This window comes from Trichosurus vulpecula, chromosome 2 (assembly GCF_011100635.1).
Source record: "Trichosurus vulpecula isolate mTriVul1 chromosome 2, mTriVul1.pri, whole genome shotgun sequence".
Classification (NCBI taxonomy): domain Eukaryota; kingdom Metazoa; phylum Chordata; class Mammalia; order Diprotodontia; family Phalangeridae; genus Trichosurus; species Trichosurus vulpecula.
In genome coordinates this window covers 194,610,076-194,629,325 of record NC_050574.1, presented here as the reverse complement: position 1 = coordinate 194,629,325, position 19,250 = coordinate 194,610,076, and the positions used below count along the sequence as shown (strand labels likewise).

The following is a 19,250-nucleotide window of genomic DNA, read 5'->3' as shown; positions in this document are numbered from 1 at the left end:
TATGTTGAGTTTAAATCTCAGCATGCAAGGGGATATCCAGCAGACTGTTAGAAAGGGGAATGAAGGTAAGGAGAGATGTCACTATTAGGAATATAGATCTGTGAGGCATTTATATGGAAGTGATAATTGAAACTATGCAAAAAGATTAAATCAATAAGGCAAACGAATACTAACAGAAGAAAAGATAAGCAAAATAAAGCCTTGGGAAATAATCATGCTTCTTGTTGTTGATAGTCATTCATTTTTTCAGTTATGTCTGACTCTGTGACCCCATTTAGCTTTTTTTCTTGGTAAAAATACTGGAGTGGTTTGCCATTTCCTTCTACAGCCCATTTTACAGATGAGCAAATCGAGGCAAGCAGGGTCACACAGGGTCTGAGGCCAGATTTGAACTCAAGAAGATGCATCTTTCTGACTCCAGGCCTGGCGTGCCATCCACTGCACCACCTAGCTGCCCTATAATCATGCTTAGGAGGCAAGAAGAGGAAAAGGCATCAGGGAAAGAGATAGAAGAGGTCAGGAAAGCAAAAGGAAAGCAAGGATAGTGGCATCACAGTCATAAAGTACCATAAGGTCATAAAGTATCAAGGAGGGTAGGTCAATATATGAAATGCTAGAGAAAGGTCAAGGAGGATAAGAATTGAGAAGTTCCCTAGATTTTGCAATTTGGTGGAAAAGGGTGACCTTGGGAAAAACGGGTTAAGTAGAGTAGTAACCATGGAAGCTAGATTGCATGGTGTTGAGAAATGAGTGCATGGTGAGCAAGTAGAGATAATATAAGCAGTCTCTTCTTTCTAGACAGGGGTCCATGAATTTTCAAAAATGTACATATTTTGATAACTGATAACTGCATTCAGTATAATTGGTTTCCTTTGTAATCTTATGTATCTTAATTTATGCACTGAGAAGGGGTCCAGAGTCTTCACCAGACTACCAAAGGGGGTTCAAGGCACAAGGAAGGTTAAGATCCCCTGAATCCCCTGAAGTTTGGCAGTGAATGAAAGGGGAGAAATAGCATTATAGCTCAGCAGATGATAGAAACTTGAGAAAAAGGGGTTGCTTGGAGTTTAATTTTTCCCCTGAGGTGGAGGAGGGAGACAAGGTTGGTGAGAGAGAGACAGGAATGAGCCATTTATTTGAAAGAGAGATTGTAGGTGAGAAGGGGACAGAGATGAAGAGAGAAAGGGGATTCTCATGAGGATGGCGATGATCAGTTGAACAGGATTTCAGAAAATAAAGGGAGAGATAGGATTTAGGGGGCAGAGTGAGGGGAAAAAAGGATTTAGAGCTGGAAATGACCTTTGAGTCCTTTCATTTTAGAGATGAAGAAACTGAGGCTCAGAGAGGTTAAGTGACTTGCCCAAATTCACACCAGTAGCAAATAACAAGCTTGGGGTTATTTCTGTTAAAATCTGTGGTTCACTCTGTCAAGGAAGAAAGTCAGCTTATTCTCTGAGATATGAGAGGAAGAGAGGATGGGAGAAGACACACTTAGAAGTGTGGCAGAAATGGAATGGTGCAGCTCATAAAAATGGCCTCAGGTTATCTTTCTGAGAAATGGAAGACATGAGGAGGAGTTGGAAGATTTAAGGAAAAGGCATAAAATCATAAAATAGCGACTGTAGGAGATGAGATGGGAAGTCAATCAAAGGTGAATAAAAGAATTTCTTTGTAACACTGAAAGCTTAGTTGAGGTACATAGTATAAATATGTAATGGCCCTAGTCAGCACCGTTTTGTGCCTTCCTTCAGCAACACTCCAACTCCAGACTCTGGGAATTTTCACTTGATGTTACTCATGCCTGGAATATTTTCCTTCCTATCTATACCTCCTGGCCTCTTTGGCTTTCTTCAAGTCCCAACTAAAATCCCATCTCTGATCCCTTTTAATACTAGTGCCTTCCCTCTGTTAGTTATTTCCAATTTATCCTGTATATAGTTTGTTTGTACATGGTTGTTGACGTGTCTCTCCCATTAGATTGTGAGCTCCTTGAGGGCAGGGACTGTCTTTTACCTTTCTTTTTATCCCTAGCACAAGGACAACATCATATGGTAGATACTTTATAAATGCCAGTTGACCAATTAATTGATTCTGGTCCTACATATCCATGATGATATATTTTATGCCACTTTTCATGTACAAGTCATCATTCACAGAGAACTTAGAGGTCATCCAGTTTAAATCTCAATGGACAAATCTCTAGTAGGAAAAACCCATGTTTATATAGTACATTAAAGTTTCTAAAGTGATTTCCTCATAGCAAACCTGTGAAGAAGATGACACATGCATGGTTATGCCCATTTTATAGATGAAGCTCAAACTGAGGCTCAAGGGGACCAGGTGACTTACTCAGAAACATACAACTAATAAATGTTGGAACTGAAACTTGAAGCCAAGTCTTCTGTCTCTCAGATGCAACATTCCAACAATTGATTTTCATGAAAACCTTCCATCATAGGGAACTCATTAGCTAATGAAGCAGCCCATTCCAATTTTGGACATTTTAAATTGCTAATCAATAATATGTCAGGCACTGATACAAAGTAAGGTAAAAGATAATCCCTGTTCTCAAGGAGTTCAAAGTCTAACAGAGGTGGGGGGGGGACATGGAAATAACTAAATACAAACAAGTCATATGCAGCACAAATTGGAGATAATCAACATGGAGAAAGCACTATAATTGAAGAAGAAAGGGAAAGGCTTCCTGTAAAAGGTGAGATTTTAGCTAGGATTTGAAGGAAGCCAGGAAGCAGGGATGAGGAGGGAGAGTGTTTCAGTCATGGAGGACAGCCAGAAAAAATGCTGAGAGTCAGGAGATGAAGTATTTTGTTCAAGGAACAGCAGAGGAGACCAGTGTCACTGGATTGCAGAGTACATGGTGGGAGCTGAGGCTGTAAGATGTAAAAAGTATGGAAACATAGAGGGGCAAGTTATGAAGAGCTTTGAATGCCAAAGAAGAGGATTTTGTAGACAGGAATTCTTTGTATCAAGCTGTACTATGCCTCTCTGAAACTTCTAGCCAATGTTTCTAGTTCTACACTGGCAGACTGGAGTCAAACAGATTAAGTCTCATTCTACTCACCTAATATAACTTCCAAAACTTGAAGGTATTATGTTCCTAAATCTCCTCTTTTCCCCATTCCTTCAACCAGTCCTCATATAGCATAATTTCCATTTCTCACTATTTTCATTCCCTTCTTTTCAACACACTTTATTTAGCTCCAGTGTTCTTACTAAAATGTGTTACATAGAGCTAAACAGAATACTTCAAATATGGTTTGACCAGTAATAATAAATAGCTAACACTTATGTAGGATACTTTAAGGTTTGCAAAGCACTTTAAATATATCATCTCACTTGATTTATACAATAGCCCTGGAAGGGAGATGCTATTATTATCGCCCCCATTTTACAGATGAGGAAACTGAGGCAGATAGCAGTTAAATGATTTGCCCAGGGGTCACATAGCTAATAAGTATCTGAGGCTGGATTTTTAACTCAGGTCAGCCTGACTCTAAGTCCATTGCTCTCACCCACTGAGCCACTTAGATACCTCCAAATACCAACCCCTTCCAAAAAAATTCCCCCAAACCCCTGAGTGCTTGCTAATTCTAATGACCAGTCTTATTTCTGAGGGAAAGACAAGAAAATAAACCTCCTTTACTTCACTGGAGAGATAGAGGACTATGGCTATGAAATACTACGTATTCTGTCAGATGCAGCTATCTATTGGCTAGTTTAGCATACCTGTTTTTCTTTCTTCTTTTTATATATAAGGGGTAGCTCACTGGTTAAGTTGGGGGAAGGGATATGTTCAGAAATAAAGGTGATCTAAAAACAAAAGATATTAGTAAATAATTTTAAAAGAAGGGAAATGCTCAAAACTTTGTTATTTGGTACTGAGATGATGCTCCTCTATTGAACTGATGAAAAATTTTATTCCCTTCTTCTTGACACATGATCTACCTGGGGACAGAATGACAGTAAGTGCTCATGATGGTAGTGGTGTCATTAATCACCTGGGTGCACATTTATTTTAATGTCTTTTTAAAACAGACTGAGGCTCCCAAACATTCAAGCTATCCTTTTACACGATGTGAATGACCTCATGTCATAACCTCTAAAATCCTTCCTAGGAAACATGGTTTTGATTTGGTCCAGAAGATCATCTTTCATAACAGTTCATCTTTGAACCTTGTCAATAAGCTCCCTTTACTAACAGTCGATATGATATCCCTCCTATCAAATAAAATCAGTGTCTGATGCTTATGAAAGAGACGGAGCTGCATAAATGGGTTGTTTTATAAGGCATTAATCCAGAGAGTCAATAATACGGATAATGAAGTTTATCTTGACAACCCAATCAGCTCATGGTTAAGTAAAACAGCTGGACAATGCCGTCCTTGTTAGGAGACTGCAGGTGCTTCTAAAGGAGAAGGATCTTAGGAGAAAGTGTCCTAGCACCACATGGTGAGAATATGAGGAGAAGGAAACAAGGTTCAGTTAGCTGGTAAGCCAGGTGCTTGGTAAAGTTCAAGAAAAGCATGGAAATTTGAAATCAAAAGCAGGTGCCTGGTTAAGGCTGGGTTTTTTTATGGTTTTATTGGAAATAACAAGGGATCTGAGAGTGTGGAGCACAAGGAATAAATTAATTATTTCCAAAGAGTTCTATTTTGGATATAAGTGCCAAATAGCTGTGGAGATAAAACTGCTGCAAGAAGGCACCGGGTCCAAGTTAACCACAGAGAAATCCAATTGGCTGAGAGTACGCATCATCATCAAAAATTTATTAAGCTCATTCCTGTACATGCAGCAGTATTCTCCAGTGTTCTGCTGGCGGTTCTCGGCTAGCCAGAACTGGCTAGTTATCGTTTATTTTCAGGAAGTGACATCTGCAAGCATTTTATAGTTTATTTTTCCCCCACCACTTGGAGCTGTTTTGGACTGTTCTGGGACACTGTGTATCATAAAAACAGTTGTATGACCCAATTAAAAAACTTAATAAAATTAACAACATTAATAAAACACCTGCTTAAAATAAAACTGTAGCAAAGAAATTAAGAGAAAGAACATGAAGAATTTTTGTGTGAAATCACTTGGGTTCCTAGTGAAAAAAAACTTGGAAAAATATACTATGACACTATTTTTTAAAAGACCTACCCTAAAGATATGATTATTCTGTGGTAGTATAGAAATGGCACTGGGTTCTTGAATACTTCTTGAATACTAGTAACAGACTGTTTATCTGCAGAATTGTCACAATCACTTTTGGCACACTGGCAAATACTCTAAACAGTGTGTGTGTGTGTGTGTGTGTGTGTGTGTGTGTGTGTGTGTGTTGGTGGGGGATGTGGGAGTGGCATACCATCCCCAGTGAGAGGGAATTCCGTGTTGTAAACAAGTATAGTACCACACAAGGCACTGGACTTGGAGTCACAAAGATTTGGGTTCAAATGCTGACTTTGACACTTACTAGCTATGAGATCCTGGCCAAATCACTTATACTTTTTGGGCCTCAGTTTCCTGATCTATAAAATGAGGGTTTTGGACACACTGGAGTGTTGAACATGATTTTTAAAGAGTCATTCATGACCAAGTTTAATTCCTGTTAGAGAACCAATTTAAATAAGGTTGAATTATTATACGTGTGGAAAAAGAGAAAATCTCAACTGAAGAGATATGTTCTTTTCATAATAAATAGTGCAAAAGACAACTATTACTCAATGGTAGTTCTTTTGAGATAGTCTATCAAGACTGCTCCTTCTCCCTTCTAATTAATGCCAATGGAGATCATTTTTGTTCCAAGAATATTCTATTTTGGACTTTCCTAGTATTCTATATTATATCTCCCCAGGTAATGACCATATTTTTGTTGTCATCCGCGGAAGAGAAATCCAAATTTTGACCAGCCTTGCATCCAAATAGTCCACTTAGATTAGGTCCAGTCTTGTACTTGTCTCCTTGTTCTGTGGCGTTGGACATGCTTACAAACAAAAATCTCGTTGCCTTTTCATCATCACGAATTATCAATCCAGTTCTGCCCCACGCTCTGCTCCCTAACTGCTATCCCATATCCCTCATCCCACTTCATTTTCCCCCAGACTTTAACCATCAAAGATTGTTAAATACTTCAAATGTTGACATTTTATTGCAAAATCTTTCATAGTCATTGCCCCTAAATTCGAAGCCAAGATAGAGGGAAAATAGCTATTGGCATAGCTTCAGTTTTCTCAAACACAAAATATAGAAAGAATAACAATGAAGGTAACAATCGCAAACAATTACAATAATAATATCACCCCTTATCATACATCAAGATTATCTTATGAATGACTCAATGTGTTTTTTTTTCCTTTTTCCTTAATTGATAGGAACTCAGAGACAATTTCTGTGCTTAACCATAATAAAAACTGAATCCAAAGTGCCTGGTAACATTAATTTCCCTAATTATTTTAACTATTTTATATTCTTTTAGTTTTAATTGTTTTTTATTTTTAATTTCAATTATCTATAAGCTATCTCAAGTCCTTTTGGAAACATAGTATGATTTTATGTGTATATAAACACACATTCATATTATGTATATATATATATATATTCCCTCACATGTTATGTAAATATTTATATTGAATGCATATGTGTGTATGTATGCATGCATACAAATATCTAAATTATAATATGTAATGTATAAGATATACACAATGTTTATATGTGTGTACATGTGTATAAATATACATCCGTATGCATATACGCACATGTGAAAGACTGGCCTTGGGGTCAAGAAAACCTGGATTCATGTCCTACCTCTGATATGCACTGGCTATGTGACTACACACCAATCACTTAACCTTTTGGTGACCCCAGGTCACTCTTTAAGGCTCTAAGTTACAGACAAGTTTCCTACATGTTCAATAGGCATAAGTGGAGGTAGTTTCTACTGTCAGGAGTTCTCTATGTTCATGAAATCACAGATCTGAACCAAAAGGGTGTTTCTTTTCATTCATAGATTAAGGTCATGATTAAGGCACAAAAGTACTCTTAATTACACCCATGTAGCATTTCTTGACGATTCTGAAGTCCACTGCCCACCACAGTCAATTTGTCAACGACTAACTTTAAAAAGTGATCCATAAGTGTGTTCGCTCCTTTGTTTTTGGTACAGCACCTGTGTGGATAGAAGCAGAGCAGGCCTCAGAGCTAGGAAACCTAGATGTGAGTCCCACCTACAATATATGCTGGTTTGAGACTTGGGCCAAGGCACTAGGTATGCCAGGCACATGTCTAAGGCTGTAAGTTGCAGAGAAGATGCCGACCCACATTGGTAGAGGGTGTTTCCTCATTTGAGAATTTCCTATACTAATGAAATCACATGTCTAGTCCTGTGCTCCAACTATATGTTTGTATGTGTCTCCTTCCTGTTCAAAGATATAGTCTCCATATTTTTTGATGATTAATGCTGAATACTGTAAGATCAGAAGGTATGCATACACACATATACATGTACGCACAGTAGGACCTGTTCATCTTCTTATGTGTAACATGTGCCAGGACAGCCAGCTGCCCTAGTCTGTTCAGCAGCCCTCATTTCTCTTTCCCCTCAAGTCAAAGAAAAATGTTCAAAACAGGGTCAGAGATAGCATTCATAGAATTCTAGAATACCAGAGTGAGAAGAGACCTTAGAAGTTCTCTATTCTAACCCCCTCATTTGACAGAGAGAAGGAATCTGAGATCCAAAAAGAGTTCCAAGATCATCTAGCCAGTCGACAGCATTCAGAATCAGTAGCGATGAACTTTTTATGACATCTTCCACTTTTTGTCCTCCATAGTCCCTGGAGTGTTACTTTGCCCAAAGTATATCAATCAATGTTAGCTGAGTGAGTGAACATATGAATGATAACTACCTGCTGGCCCAGGTATACAAGAAAAAAAAAAAGAAAAGCAAGAAAACCTTAGAGTGTAATGGATAGAGCCCTGAATTTGAAGTCAGAGGACTTGGGTTTAAATCCCGATCAGTGTGGCCTCAGGCTAGTTGCCTGGGGCCTCATCTATAAAATGCCAGGACTGGGCTAGATGATCCTGGCCTAGATGATTCTACCACCGATATCCTATAATACTAATTGGCAACACAAACTCAAACAGTTATCTCATTTCTGGATTTAAATTAGGCATTTCAGGAGAGCAAAATGATCTCACTTAAAAGAAACTGGGGAGATAAAAAAAAATCAAGGAATGATAGAATAGTATTGTATATTAAGGTAGATTCCCGTGAGGAAATACTAGAGGTGGGGGAGGGGGAGAGGAGCATGGCAGACAGCATTTGAGTGAAAAACTTCTGAGGTAGAAATAGAAGCAGTATTGTCATCATAGTATGTACTCCAGACTAGCTGGACAGAAAGAGAAAACAGATGAATCCAGGAAACATATCACAAGCTTGGCACAGGGACATGATAGTCATAGTGACGGAGGAATTTCAATTAATTAAAATCTGCTGCAGTTCTTTCTGCCAAACGCATACTAGCTAACAATTTCTTATCTTGTTGTAATAACAAGTTCATCTTTCAAAGGAGAGAAGAACGAACAAGGGAATATTCTATTTTGAACCTGATTCACACTACCAAGGGCAAAAGGTAGGGCTAGGTTGGACATGGTGAGAAACCTTGAGGAGAAGTGACCACTCCAACCTAGAATTTGTTGCAGAAGAGAGGAAAGCCAGGCGCTGTGTGGACTATGATTTTTGACAAGCAGATTTCAAAGGGCTCAAAGAAAGGATAGGCAGGATCCCATGGCCTAAAATTCTACAGGGGAAGCACCCTAGAAAGGATGGTAAACCCTCAGGCATGAAATTGTGAAGCTATAAAGAGAAACAATTCTGATGAGGCAGAAAAAGGGAGTGCTGTCTGAAGAAACTGGTCACAGGGAACTGAACAAGCACGTTAGATTTTAAAGGACATGAACAGAACCAAGGGCAAGGAATAAAGGATAAATATGAAGCAGAGAATTGTACAGTCCTGCAAGAATAGAGTCAGAAGTCATTTTGACTATTATAAATACCGAAATAACTACAAAGCACCTATGAAGGAAAACACGATCTGTATCCAGAGAAAGAAGCGATAAATAGAAGTATGTATTGAATGATTTTACACATATTTGTATCTAATGGTAGCAGTCTCTAGGGTGGGAGGGAGGGAAGGAAGAAAAAAAGAAAGTTGTATGATAACTTCATTATATATTTAAAAGGAATAGCAAGTTGTACATAATAGATTTGCAGTTTCATGTCCAATTCTCTGGGTTTTTCTATTTTACTATATTATAGAAATGCTTGTTTTATTTCTTAAGTTCAGAATATAATAAATAATTTTTTAAAAGAATGGAATCAGAAGCACTAAAGTTTAGGAAAAAGCTAGAGTTGAGAAAGTTAAGGATGACTTTTTTTAAAAGGTGGCACTTTAAAAATTTAAAAATTAACTTTGCTGGAGAAAGACTCAGGTAACAAGACTATTTCTTGGCTAGATGGGGTGATGATATTGGAATACAGAGAAAAGGAAGAACTACTCTACTCCAGTTTTGCTTGGGTTTTTGTTTTTGTTTTCTACCAAGGAGTGTTTTTTGAACTAGAAAGGAGAGAACAAAAATAATTAACAGATTTCTTACACCCAAGTAGGGAGATAGTTTACCTTTGTTGAATTCAAGTTACCAAGGACACATATCACACATACTGAATGAAATGGCAGGTATGATTGATGAATAGGGATTTGACTGGTTCCTCTTGGTTTTAGAAAATAGAACTAGAAGGAAATAGTGGAAGTTGCAAAGAAGAGAGTTTAATTGATGTCAAAAACAAAAGATCTTATGACAACTGTGCTCTCCTGAAGTGGAATGGGCTTACTCAAGAGATACTGGATTTCTCCTCACTAAAGGTCTTCAAGTAAAGGCTGAATGGTCACTTCTCAGAGACTTTGTAAAGAGTATTCCTGTTCAGGTATGGGTTGGGTTATATAGCCACAGAGATCTCTTCCAAACCCAAGATTCTGGGGCTTTGACAAAAAGATGGATTAAAATTTTTTAATGAAAAAAAAAGAATATTGGCAATGAATGGACAAAGGTCACCCTGAGTCATCTGAAAAATAAAATATTTTCTTATTAAAATTAACTCTATAAAGTTAAGAAGTCTCATTGGAAGAGAAATATTGAACAAAATTAATTGCTAGCAAAGCATAAAATGCAATTAATTTAAAGTCATTTTAATTTGTCTAAATACCCTTTTGAAACAAACGTAGTATTCACTCAGGTAATAACAAGATATATTTTCAAAAATCAAATTAATTTGTCTTACTTTTTGGATTATTGTCAAATCAAGGCTCATAAAAATATATTTGAAGACATTTAATAATTCCATTTGTTCTCCCTAAATTTTGTATTATCAGTAACATGGAATACAACTTAACTTTTATCCTTATCTCCCATAATGGTGGAATTATAGTCTGCCATTGAGTTAGAACATAGGATTATAGGATTTAGAACTACAAGGAACCTTAGGGACCATCTAGTCCAGCCCCTCAGATGAGGATCCTGAGAACAGAGAAGTGAAATTATTTGTCTAAGGTAACACAGATGGTAAATAGCAGAATGATGATTTGAATCTGAGTCCTCTGACTTTAAATCCAGTGCTGTTTCCTCTATATCCAATCCTTCTATTAATTTGGATTCAGTTACAGAAGCCAGTTGGCCACCAATTTGGACTATAGAGAGTAGGGCAGTTTGACAGAAGCTTAAAATGTGTACAGGGAAGTAATGTAAGATAAGGCTAGGCTAGAAAGTACCAGATCATGAAGGGCCTTGAATGTCAGTTTGAATTTTACATGGCAGGTAATAGGAAACCATCGGAGATCTTTGAGTAGATATAGTTGAAATGTATACTGGATTATTCCAAAGAATGAAGCTAACAATCCTTATCACCAATAGAGAAGGAATCCTACAAAGATGGAAGCAGCTACTCTTAATTAGGAGGAAATACAAAACAGAAAACCAACCAACATGTGAATCTATTCTCTCATTGAAATCTGTCTGTAGCAATGACAGCAGCATCTCACAACTATAGTTCTTATAAATTCACTATTTAAGGGGATTGTTTACCATGCACTTGCAAAATCACAAAATTGGTTTCAGTCACATTGTAGGACCAATTATATGATTTTTACTGGCCATTATTTTCCAATACCTCATTTATAAATGTACTCAAATGCTGTTTCCTCCATGGTCTCCCTTATCTCCTTCAGTTGGAAATGGTCTTTCTTTAGTCAAGCCTTGAACCCACTTTGGACTCCCTTTTTATGAGAGCTGTCATTATTCACAGTGATTTTCTCTGCCCTGAAAAGTTTACTAAGGTTACTCATGATGATACTGTCAATCTCATCAGACTTTATGTTCTCTTATGGAGGCAGCTAGATGGCACAGTAGACAGAGCACTTGGCCTGGAGTCAGGAAAATGAGTCTTCTTGAGTTCAAACTAGCCCCAGACACTCACTAGCTGTGTGACCCTGGGCAAGTCACTCAATCTCTGTTTGCTTCAGTGCCCTCAACTGTAAATCGGGAATAATAATAATAGCGCCTATCTCATGGGATTATTGTGAGCATTAAATGAGATACTATTTCTAAAAAGTGCTTAGTACAGTGCTTGGCACATAGATACTATATAAATGTTTATGCCCTTTCTTTTTCCTATTTGAACCTACTCCACATCACCCATCAAGTAAAACAGGATTGTGTGGTCAGTCCCCCATATCTTCCCTCATCCTCTTCCTGTCATCTCTGCCTATTGAAATCACACTTACCCTTCCATGTACCTTTCTCAGATTCCTACAGTTGAAAACAACCTTGAATCTCTCAGGTCTACACACCATTTTTAATGTTCTTATCTCTTATATTACATTCTACATTAAAGCTATTGATTATTACATGAGCATACACGAGTTATATCTCCCTACTAGGATGTAACTTTCTGGAATGTAGATACCATGTCTGAATCATCTATTTCCCCCAGAGACTAGCAAAATGTCTTCCCCAATGGAGGTACTTGTTGTGGAATAAAGGATGAACGAATGTTGATCCAAATTGAGTACACATGCTTAAGAATAAAGAATTGTGCATATTCAAGATGGAAAGAACCTTAGCAGCCATCTAGTCTGATCACCTGACTACACAGATCAAGAAAAGACAATAAGTGACAGTGAGGAGACTGAAATCCATATCTTCTGATTCCGAGCCTAGGACCTTCCCCTCTCTTCCATGCTTCTCCCATGCAAAAAATGGGGGGGGGGGCGGTCTGATGGCTGTTGTAGGATGTTTTCAGTCCACTAGGAAGCTCTTGGACTAAAGAGTCCAAGAATATCAGCAAAGACTTGCTATATATTTGAAGTTGCTATACAGTGACAGATATGTTCTCAAGGTATACACACAATGGAATCCCTATACACAGCCAAGGGTTTTCATTAGCAATAGAGAATGGACAGCTGTTACAGCAGTCTGCAACCAAGGCATCTAGCTATCTAAAGACGTTCCAGCTGACAAAGAAGGGGGGATGAAGTTAAAGAAAGAATAACAGTTAATTTATCCATGGGGACAATGGCAGATTGGTTATGTTGACTGGAGGTATAAAGTACTGGGCTAGGTGTCAAGGTGACACCAAGTTTATATGGGACATCATCCCTGACCTCATGGAGACTATGTTGTATACTTTCTAACTGAGAGAAAAGACCCAACCACAAATAATTGAAGCACTCAGTATTGCATGATAGATGCAATAGAAATATGTAGAACAAAGTACACAAAGAATATAATATCAACAGAGGCGGTGTGGGGAAAGTCAACAAAGGATTCACAGAAGAGATAGCATTTACTAAAGAGAATTTAAATTGGTTCAGATTGGTGAAAATTCAAAAGGCGAAAAGGAAGAGGGAGGTATAAATCCAGGTATAAAGAATATGTCTGTGAGCTGGGAAAGAATGTTAGAGAGTCAGAGTCCAATACAGAAGGAGCTTAGAGTGTGTGAAGGGGAGAGCTATAAGAGAAGGCTATAGTGAAGGTATTTGAATGCCAGTCAATTGGCACTGTGGGCATCAGGGATGTATTGTCAATTTTGACCAGAGGAATGACATAACTGGATCGAGACTGGTAGTGCTATGGAGGAGGAACTGACATTTTTTCTCCTCTTCCTCCTTAAAGAAATATTTATTATAAGGGGTGGCTCTCTGGGAGAGGAGATATAGAGGAAAATCTAGGATACGTATAAACAAATCAATAAAAATCTATTTTCAGAAACAGATTACCACACAAGTCCAAGTGGTTTGTGATGAGGGAATGAATGGATACTAGAGGTATTGCAGAAGTAGAATCAATAGACATTTATAACTGATTGAGTGAGGGAGTGGGAAGAGTCAAAAATAACAAACATAAAGGTTTCTAACATGGCGGCCTGGGATAATGGTGGTGACTGACAGGAGAAGAGAAATCATCTTCCTCACAGGTAAAATTAATCACATTAGCTTAAGCTACAGGAGGCACAGAGAGGCAGCATGATATCATGGAAAGCTGATTTTGAAGTCAAGAAGACCTAGGTTCAAAGCCTGTCTTTGATATATACATACATATATATATATATATATATATTAACTGTATGACTTTAGGCCAATCACTTAACCTCTCAGACCCACAGGCAACTCTCTGAGTTTTAAGTTATGAGTAAGTTGCTGATCTCCATGTGTTTGGGGAGTTTCTACACTGGAAATTCTCCATGTTAATGAAAGCATGACTTCAGTCCAAAAACAAAATACACATAATATTTTTTAAAAATGCAAGCTCGACAACAATCACATCTTGAAATGTAGCCAAGAGAATGCATTGTTTACTGTAAAGCATCTTCACTGGATGATACCTACCCTGAGTCCAGATGTCTGGATAGATGGTTCATAGATAGCTACCCAAGCTGCTACCATGTAAGGAACTAAAGTGAGGCCATTGTAGGCAGGACAGTTAAAGAAATGCTTTAAAAAACACTGCAGCAGAGCTTGAAATGATGGACCCTAGCCATGAAATACTGAAGAACAGCTGCTTCCTGGCATGGCGCCATCAGGAATGGGGTGGTTGACTCTCCTTGAGCCAAGACTTCAGGCCCTGCTGATAGTTAGCATCAGCTTCATTGCCTTCTCAGTGACATGTAACACCTGACACCATGAATGAGCAGAAAGAAGGGAGGCAAGCATAAAAGGGACTCAAATAATGTTTGGTACAGGACTGACCCAGACATTCAGGGATGGAAGGAGGGGGTGTAATAAGCCTAGGAGCATTCATGGAGGCATCGCACAGTATGAAAAGTACACTGGGCCTTGGCTCAAGAGAGGCCTGGGTTCAAATGCTGACTCAGTCAATTCTTAGTGTGTAACTTCTGATAAGTCACTCAGGCTCCTCAGCTAAAAAATGGAAGTACTTAATGCCTGTAATAGATCTTTCAGTGTTGTTGCAAAGATCAAATAAGATAGAAGAGAATAGGACTGGACACTGGCAAGGGAAAGACCCTTTTACAATGCAGGTCAGCTCCTCTCTGCCTGTCATAATAATCTTAAAGACTTACCCCGAGGACTGAGAGGTTGTGATTTGTCCAGGTCCACATAACCAAGTTGCATCAGTGACAGGACTTGAACCCAGGCCTTCCTGGCTAGGCCAGCTTTCTGTAACTTGGTTGGCAAAAAAAGAAAAAAAATCAATCAATTATTAATCAGTAAGCCTTCAAATTGACAAATATTGCCTCCTTATTCTGTGCAAAGCCCCATGTCAGGAAAAGATGGTACGTGCGCGCCTTGCGCGCGCGCACACACACGAACACACTACCCAAATTCTGCCCTCAAGGAGCTTGAGAGAAAGTGCCATATGCAGTGTCAGCTGTTACTGTAGGAAGTAGAGAAAGGAGCTGAGAAGTCAATTTGGTATTCAAGGTGTTGGTGCTAAAGACATGCAGATGGGTTGGTTTCTGCAGGACTGCTTAATTGTGTTGCCTTTGGCTGTGTTTCTGGTATTTCTTAATTATCTAGGCTGGGAGAATTAAGAAAGGAAGAACTCAAGAATAGGTGCATGTTTTGCTATGTTTTTATTTGTTTTGTTATGTTATGTTTTTATTTGTTTCACTTTCATATAGCAAAAGATGTTTTAAATTGTGAGAACTAGGCCTGACCATTCAAGAAAGTTGTCCATCCAAGTTGAGGAGAAAGTCCATTACTGATTAATGGATAAAACTCATTTGTTTGGTGCCTTCTGTGTATAGAAGCAGTGACCGCTTGTGAGACCCTTGAATAGCAAGGTTCCTTCCATTTCTTACCTTATGGCTAGTCCTAAATTCATTCCCACTTCAAAAACTGAAGCCACACAAATTGGCAAAACCAAAATTCATCTCTGAGTTACTCATTTATATAAATTCTATTTACTTTGAGACAAACACTCCTCAGTGGCTTCTGGGGAAAAAATATCAGATTAAGAAACAGTAGGGGACTGGAATCCTTGGAGCTAAATGAGCAGTGAAATGTCTTGCCTGCTCCCATGCTTTCTTGCCCCACTTGTGTGGATAATGTTACAGCTTCTGACTTTGTTTAATCCAAATAGGGATATCTTTTGGAGTTAAATACAACACAGTTTTTCCCTGGGAATGTAATTGTTAAACATTTTGTTGTTATACTGTATAGCAGTCACTTTAGATAACAGAAATCGCATGCCTTGCAGAGCATTTATGTTACCAGCTACACGCACACAAAGCAGAGGATGTAATCAAAAGGGTATTTGGCATAAGTTCAGAAGGCAATCTGGGTTGGACTGTATAACTATGCATATTTCCATGTTTTTGTGTCCATTTCTGATCTGTGATTTATTGCCTTCCAATGAACAATTTTAAAACTTTAAAATACTAGCATAGGACCAAATTTTTTTTTTTTTGAAAAAGAATTTCAAACCCAGCTCAGACGTCTGCACAGCTATGGATAGTAAGTAATAAAACTACAAGAATGTACTTGGATTTTTTAAGTAATAAAGGCTGTTCTTACTGACTTTTCTTCCAATTTCCACTAGAAATATGAACTAATGTATTCGGTAGAAGCCAGCCCTGCAGATAGTTATTGGCTTCCTCACCCCAGGTCAGAAGCAATTTATAGCATATGTGCAGTGAAATACTCCTTGTTAATTGTCAATGCATATGGAAAGTGATCTAGAAGAAAATGTCAGCTATATTTTTAATGTTTGTGAGACTGATAGACATTTAGAAAGAAAGGAAAAATTAGACTGGCTTTACTTTGCAATGTTCCACCTTCTACAGAAAACCTCTCCTAATTCTTCCTAATTGTTAAAGCCCATTCTCTTTTCAAATTATCCTGAATATTCTTATCTGTTTGCCTGTTTTATCCCCCAGTAAAATAGAAGCCCTTTGAAAGCAGAGACAGTCGTTACATTTTTGTCTTTGTATCTCAGAGCCTAATGTTGTGTCTTGCCCATAGTAGGTACTTAATAAATACTCCGATTGCTGGTTCACAGAAATGCATTCCTGAGGTATTTGAAGTATCCCGCCACTTCTTCCAAACCTAAGGTTTACATCAAATAGATCATTCAATGCTGCCAATTATTGAAATAATGACTTTCTCAAGATTCTTAATGTACTTTAGAAACTTGACCTTGGGTATCTTCAGAGCATTGCCTCCCCCTCCCCCAGTCTGAAGGTGGTACTGTACCAATTCTACGTATATACAACATATCTGTATGTTAGGTCCCAAAACTAGTTAAATTACTTGGTCAGTACTCTGCTATAGATTTCTAAAGCCTATTCAAACTGAGGGTTTGATATACCCCTTTTCCAGTATTCTAACCAGGAGAAAATATTTCCTTCTCACCTCTACTCCCAATGCATTTTAAAGTAAATTAGTGGTTATACTCCTACTGTTTACTGTGCAATTCACCCCCTTCCATTGGTTACAATAACTTCAAAATTCTTCTGATTTCATTTACTACTTTCCTCATGTGTCTCATTAATTGTACAAAGAACTTGAGCTTTTGGTATAGTGTAAAAAAACCCATTTTATGAATAGATTACATACCCCATTTGGTTTTTACATTTTAATTGGAGAAGATCTGTAGGGGACTAGCAGATCTGAACCACAATGGACCTAGGACTTATAAGTCCTAGGGAGGCACAGAGAAGTTAGGCAAACTATCTTGGGTCCCACAGTGAATAAGTTTCTGTGGAAGGATTTGAACCCAGTTCTCCCTGCCTCCAAGGTCATCCTTTTATCTACTATGCCATGCCACAGGTACCTTTCTTTTGAAAAATGCATTTTTTTTCTCTCATTTTTGAGCTAGGTTACTAATCTTGTGGTATAAGTAACTCCCAGTAAGGAATTTCCCTCTCTCAATGCAAATCAGCCACTCTTCTGGAAGTTAAGGTCTATAAGGGCTGCCACTGAGAAGATAAGTGATTTATCCAAGGTCACACAGATGGCTTGGCCCAGGGGTGGGATTTGAACCCTAAGGCTTCCTGGCTTTCAGGGTGGTTCTCTCTCCACTACTCCATGCTGCTGCTTATTTTCTCCTCTTCAAAATGCAAAATTTTGCATGTTTCCTCTATGCACGTCTATTGATAGCTGAAAAAAAAAAAAAGCAACTCTGAAAAAGTTAACGGCTGCAATACGATCCAACCACCACACCTGAAAAACACCCTCCTCCCCAAATTATCGTGAAGTCCCAAATGAATTCAAGACAACAGGATGGCAGTTAAAATAATTGATATCACGTGGCACAAACACAGGAAAACAGTGATAGTTACAATTTTAGGGAGGCCAGCTAGGGCACATTGTTTAAACGTTTTAAAAGTCTCTGAGGCAGAAAAATACAGGAAATCAAGAAATAGGTAGAAGGAGGAGAAAGGAGCAGAGCCCCCTGTGCTCTGCGAGTGAAATTGAATAAGGGTGGTGGAAACTCTAAGTTGCTGCACATCTGGTCCAGACTCTTAAGCTCCGGAGGGAGGGAGGGAAGAAAGAGAGAGAGAGTGAGAGCACGGACCTGGAAGGAATCAGGGACTCTAGACAACCCCAGAGAGAGGAGCCGGGAGGGGAGGGAACAAGAGGGAAAGTGGGGAAATGGAGCCTTAGGGTTGATGAAGCGTACAGGTTAGCCATGCGGTGCGGTCCCAGTGAAAACGCCTCCCAGCCTTTCTGATGTGTGGAGACTACAAGTGCAGGAGGTTGGTTGGGCAGACCCATGTGTGGCCCCTGCTGCGGGTCCTGGGACTCCGAGAAAGAGACGCTCTCTTTCGGGAATTGCTAAGAGACTGATTGCAGGAGAGAACTGGGGGTGGCGGTGGGGAGCCTGGTCGTTATGCAGACGGATCTAAAATGACCAGCAAGCGGAAACCTCTGAAACCCCAGCTCAGGAGATCAATCAGTGAGCAGTTACGGGACTCCACTTCCAAAGCCTGGGATTTGTTGTGGAAAAATGTCAGAGAGAGACGGCTGGCAGGTCAGTCCCGCTGAGATTTGTGGGGGGAGACATAAGCTCTGGCGACATAGGATCCCCCACCGCTCTACACCCCCCCCCCATTTTCTTAGCTCAGGTTTTTGGTTTGTACTCTTTTTTTTTTTAAGTATCGTGTTTACTAACTCTTCCTTCCCTCCTCCCGTCTCCTCCCCTCCCCCAGCCTCACACTGAACTAAGTCCCTGCTCTGCGCCCCCACAGTCGGCGGGCTCTCTGACAGCCCCGGTGCCAATCCGGCCCCGCAGCCCCAGAAAGCTGGCGGGAGGGTGCGTACAGCTGTAGCCGCATGCGTTTCCCAACTAGCCGTCTGCGCTCCCTAGGGCGCACAGGATGCGGGGGGTTACCTGGAGGAGATTCCGCGTGGGCGCTTTCTGTGGGCTATTCCCCTTCCTCTTCCAGCCAGCTGAGTGCCCCCTTCCCTACCCTCCTTCGCTAGCAATCTAATAGAATTAATTTCCTGAACTACCCCTCAGGGATCCTCAATCGCTTCCCTTCTCCCAACTTTGGCAGGACTTCCCTAGCGCCGGGCAGGTTGCCTTCAGGAACGGATACTGGGAAGGCAAATTTGAGGAGTGGGGGCATACTGGGAGAACAGGATAAGCGCTGTCGGGGTTAGTTAGATTTAAATGCTGATAACATTTGGTGTATGGGAGCAGAAAGGAAAGGAGACAGGTGGATGGGTTGGTGGTCCAGG

The 19,250-nt window shown here is 39.4% G+C and overlaps 1 long non-coding RNA gene across 1 annotated transcript; it reads right to left on the bottom strand.

The window, feature by feature from the left end:
- Positions 1 to 6,705: 6,705 nt before the first annotated feature.
- On the bottom strand, positions 6,706 to 18,986 carry LOC118835435. The gene is made up of 3 exons (XR_005009504.1): positions 18,901 to 18,986; positions 14,627 to 14,729; positions 6,706 to 7,165 (listed from the first exon to the last, which is right to left on the bottom strand). It is a non-coding gene; the product is annotated as an uncharacterized LOC118835435 (long non-coding RNA).
- Between the last annotated feature and the right edge of the window lie 264 nt (positions 18,987 to 19,250).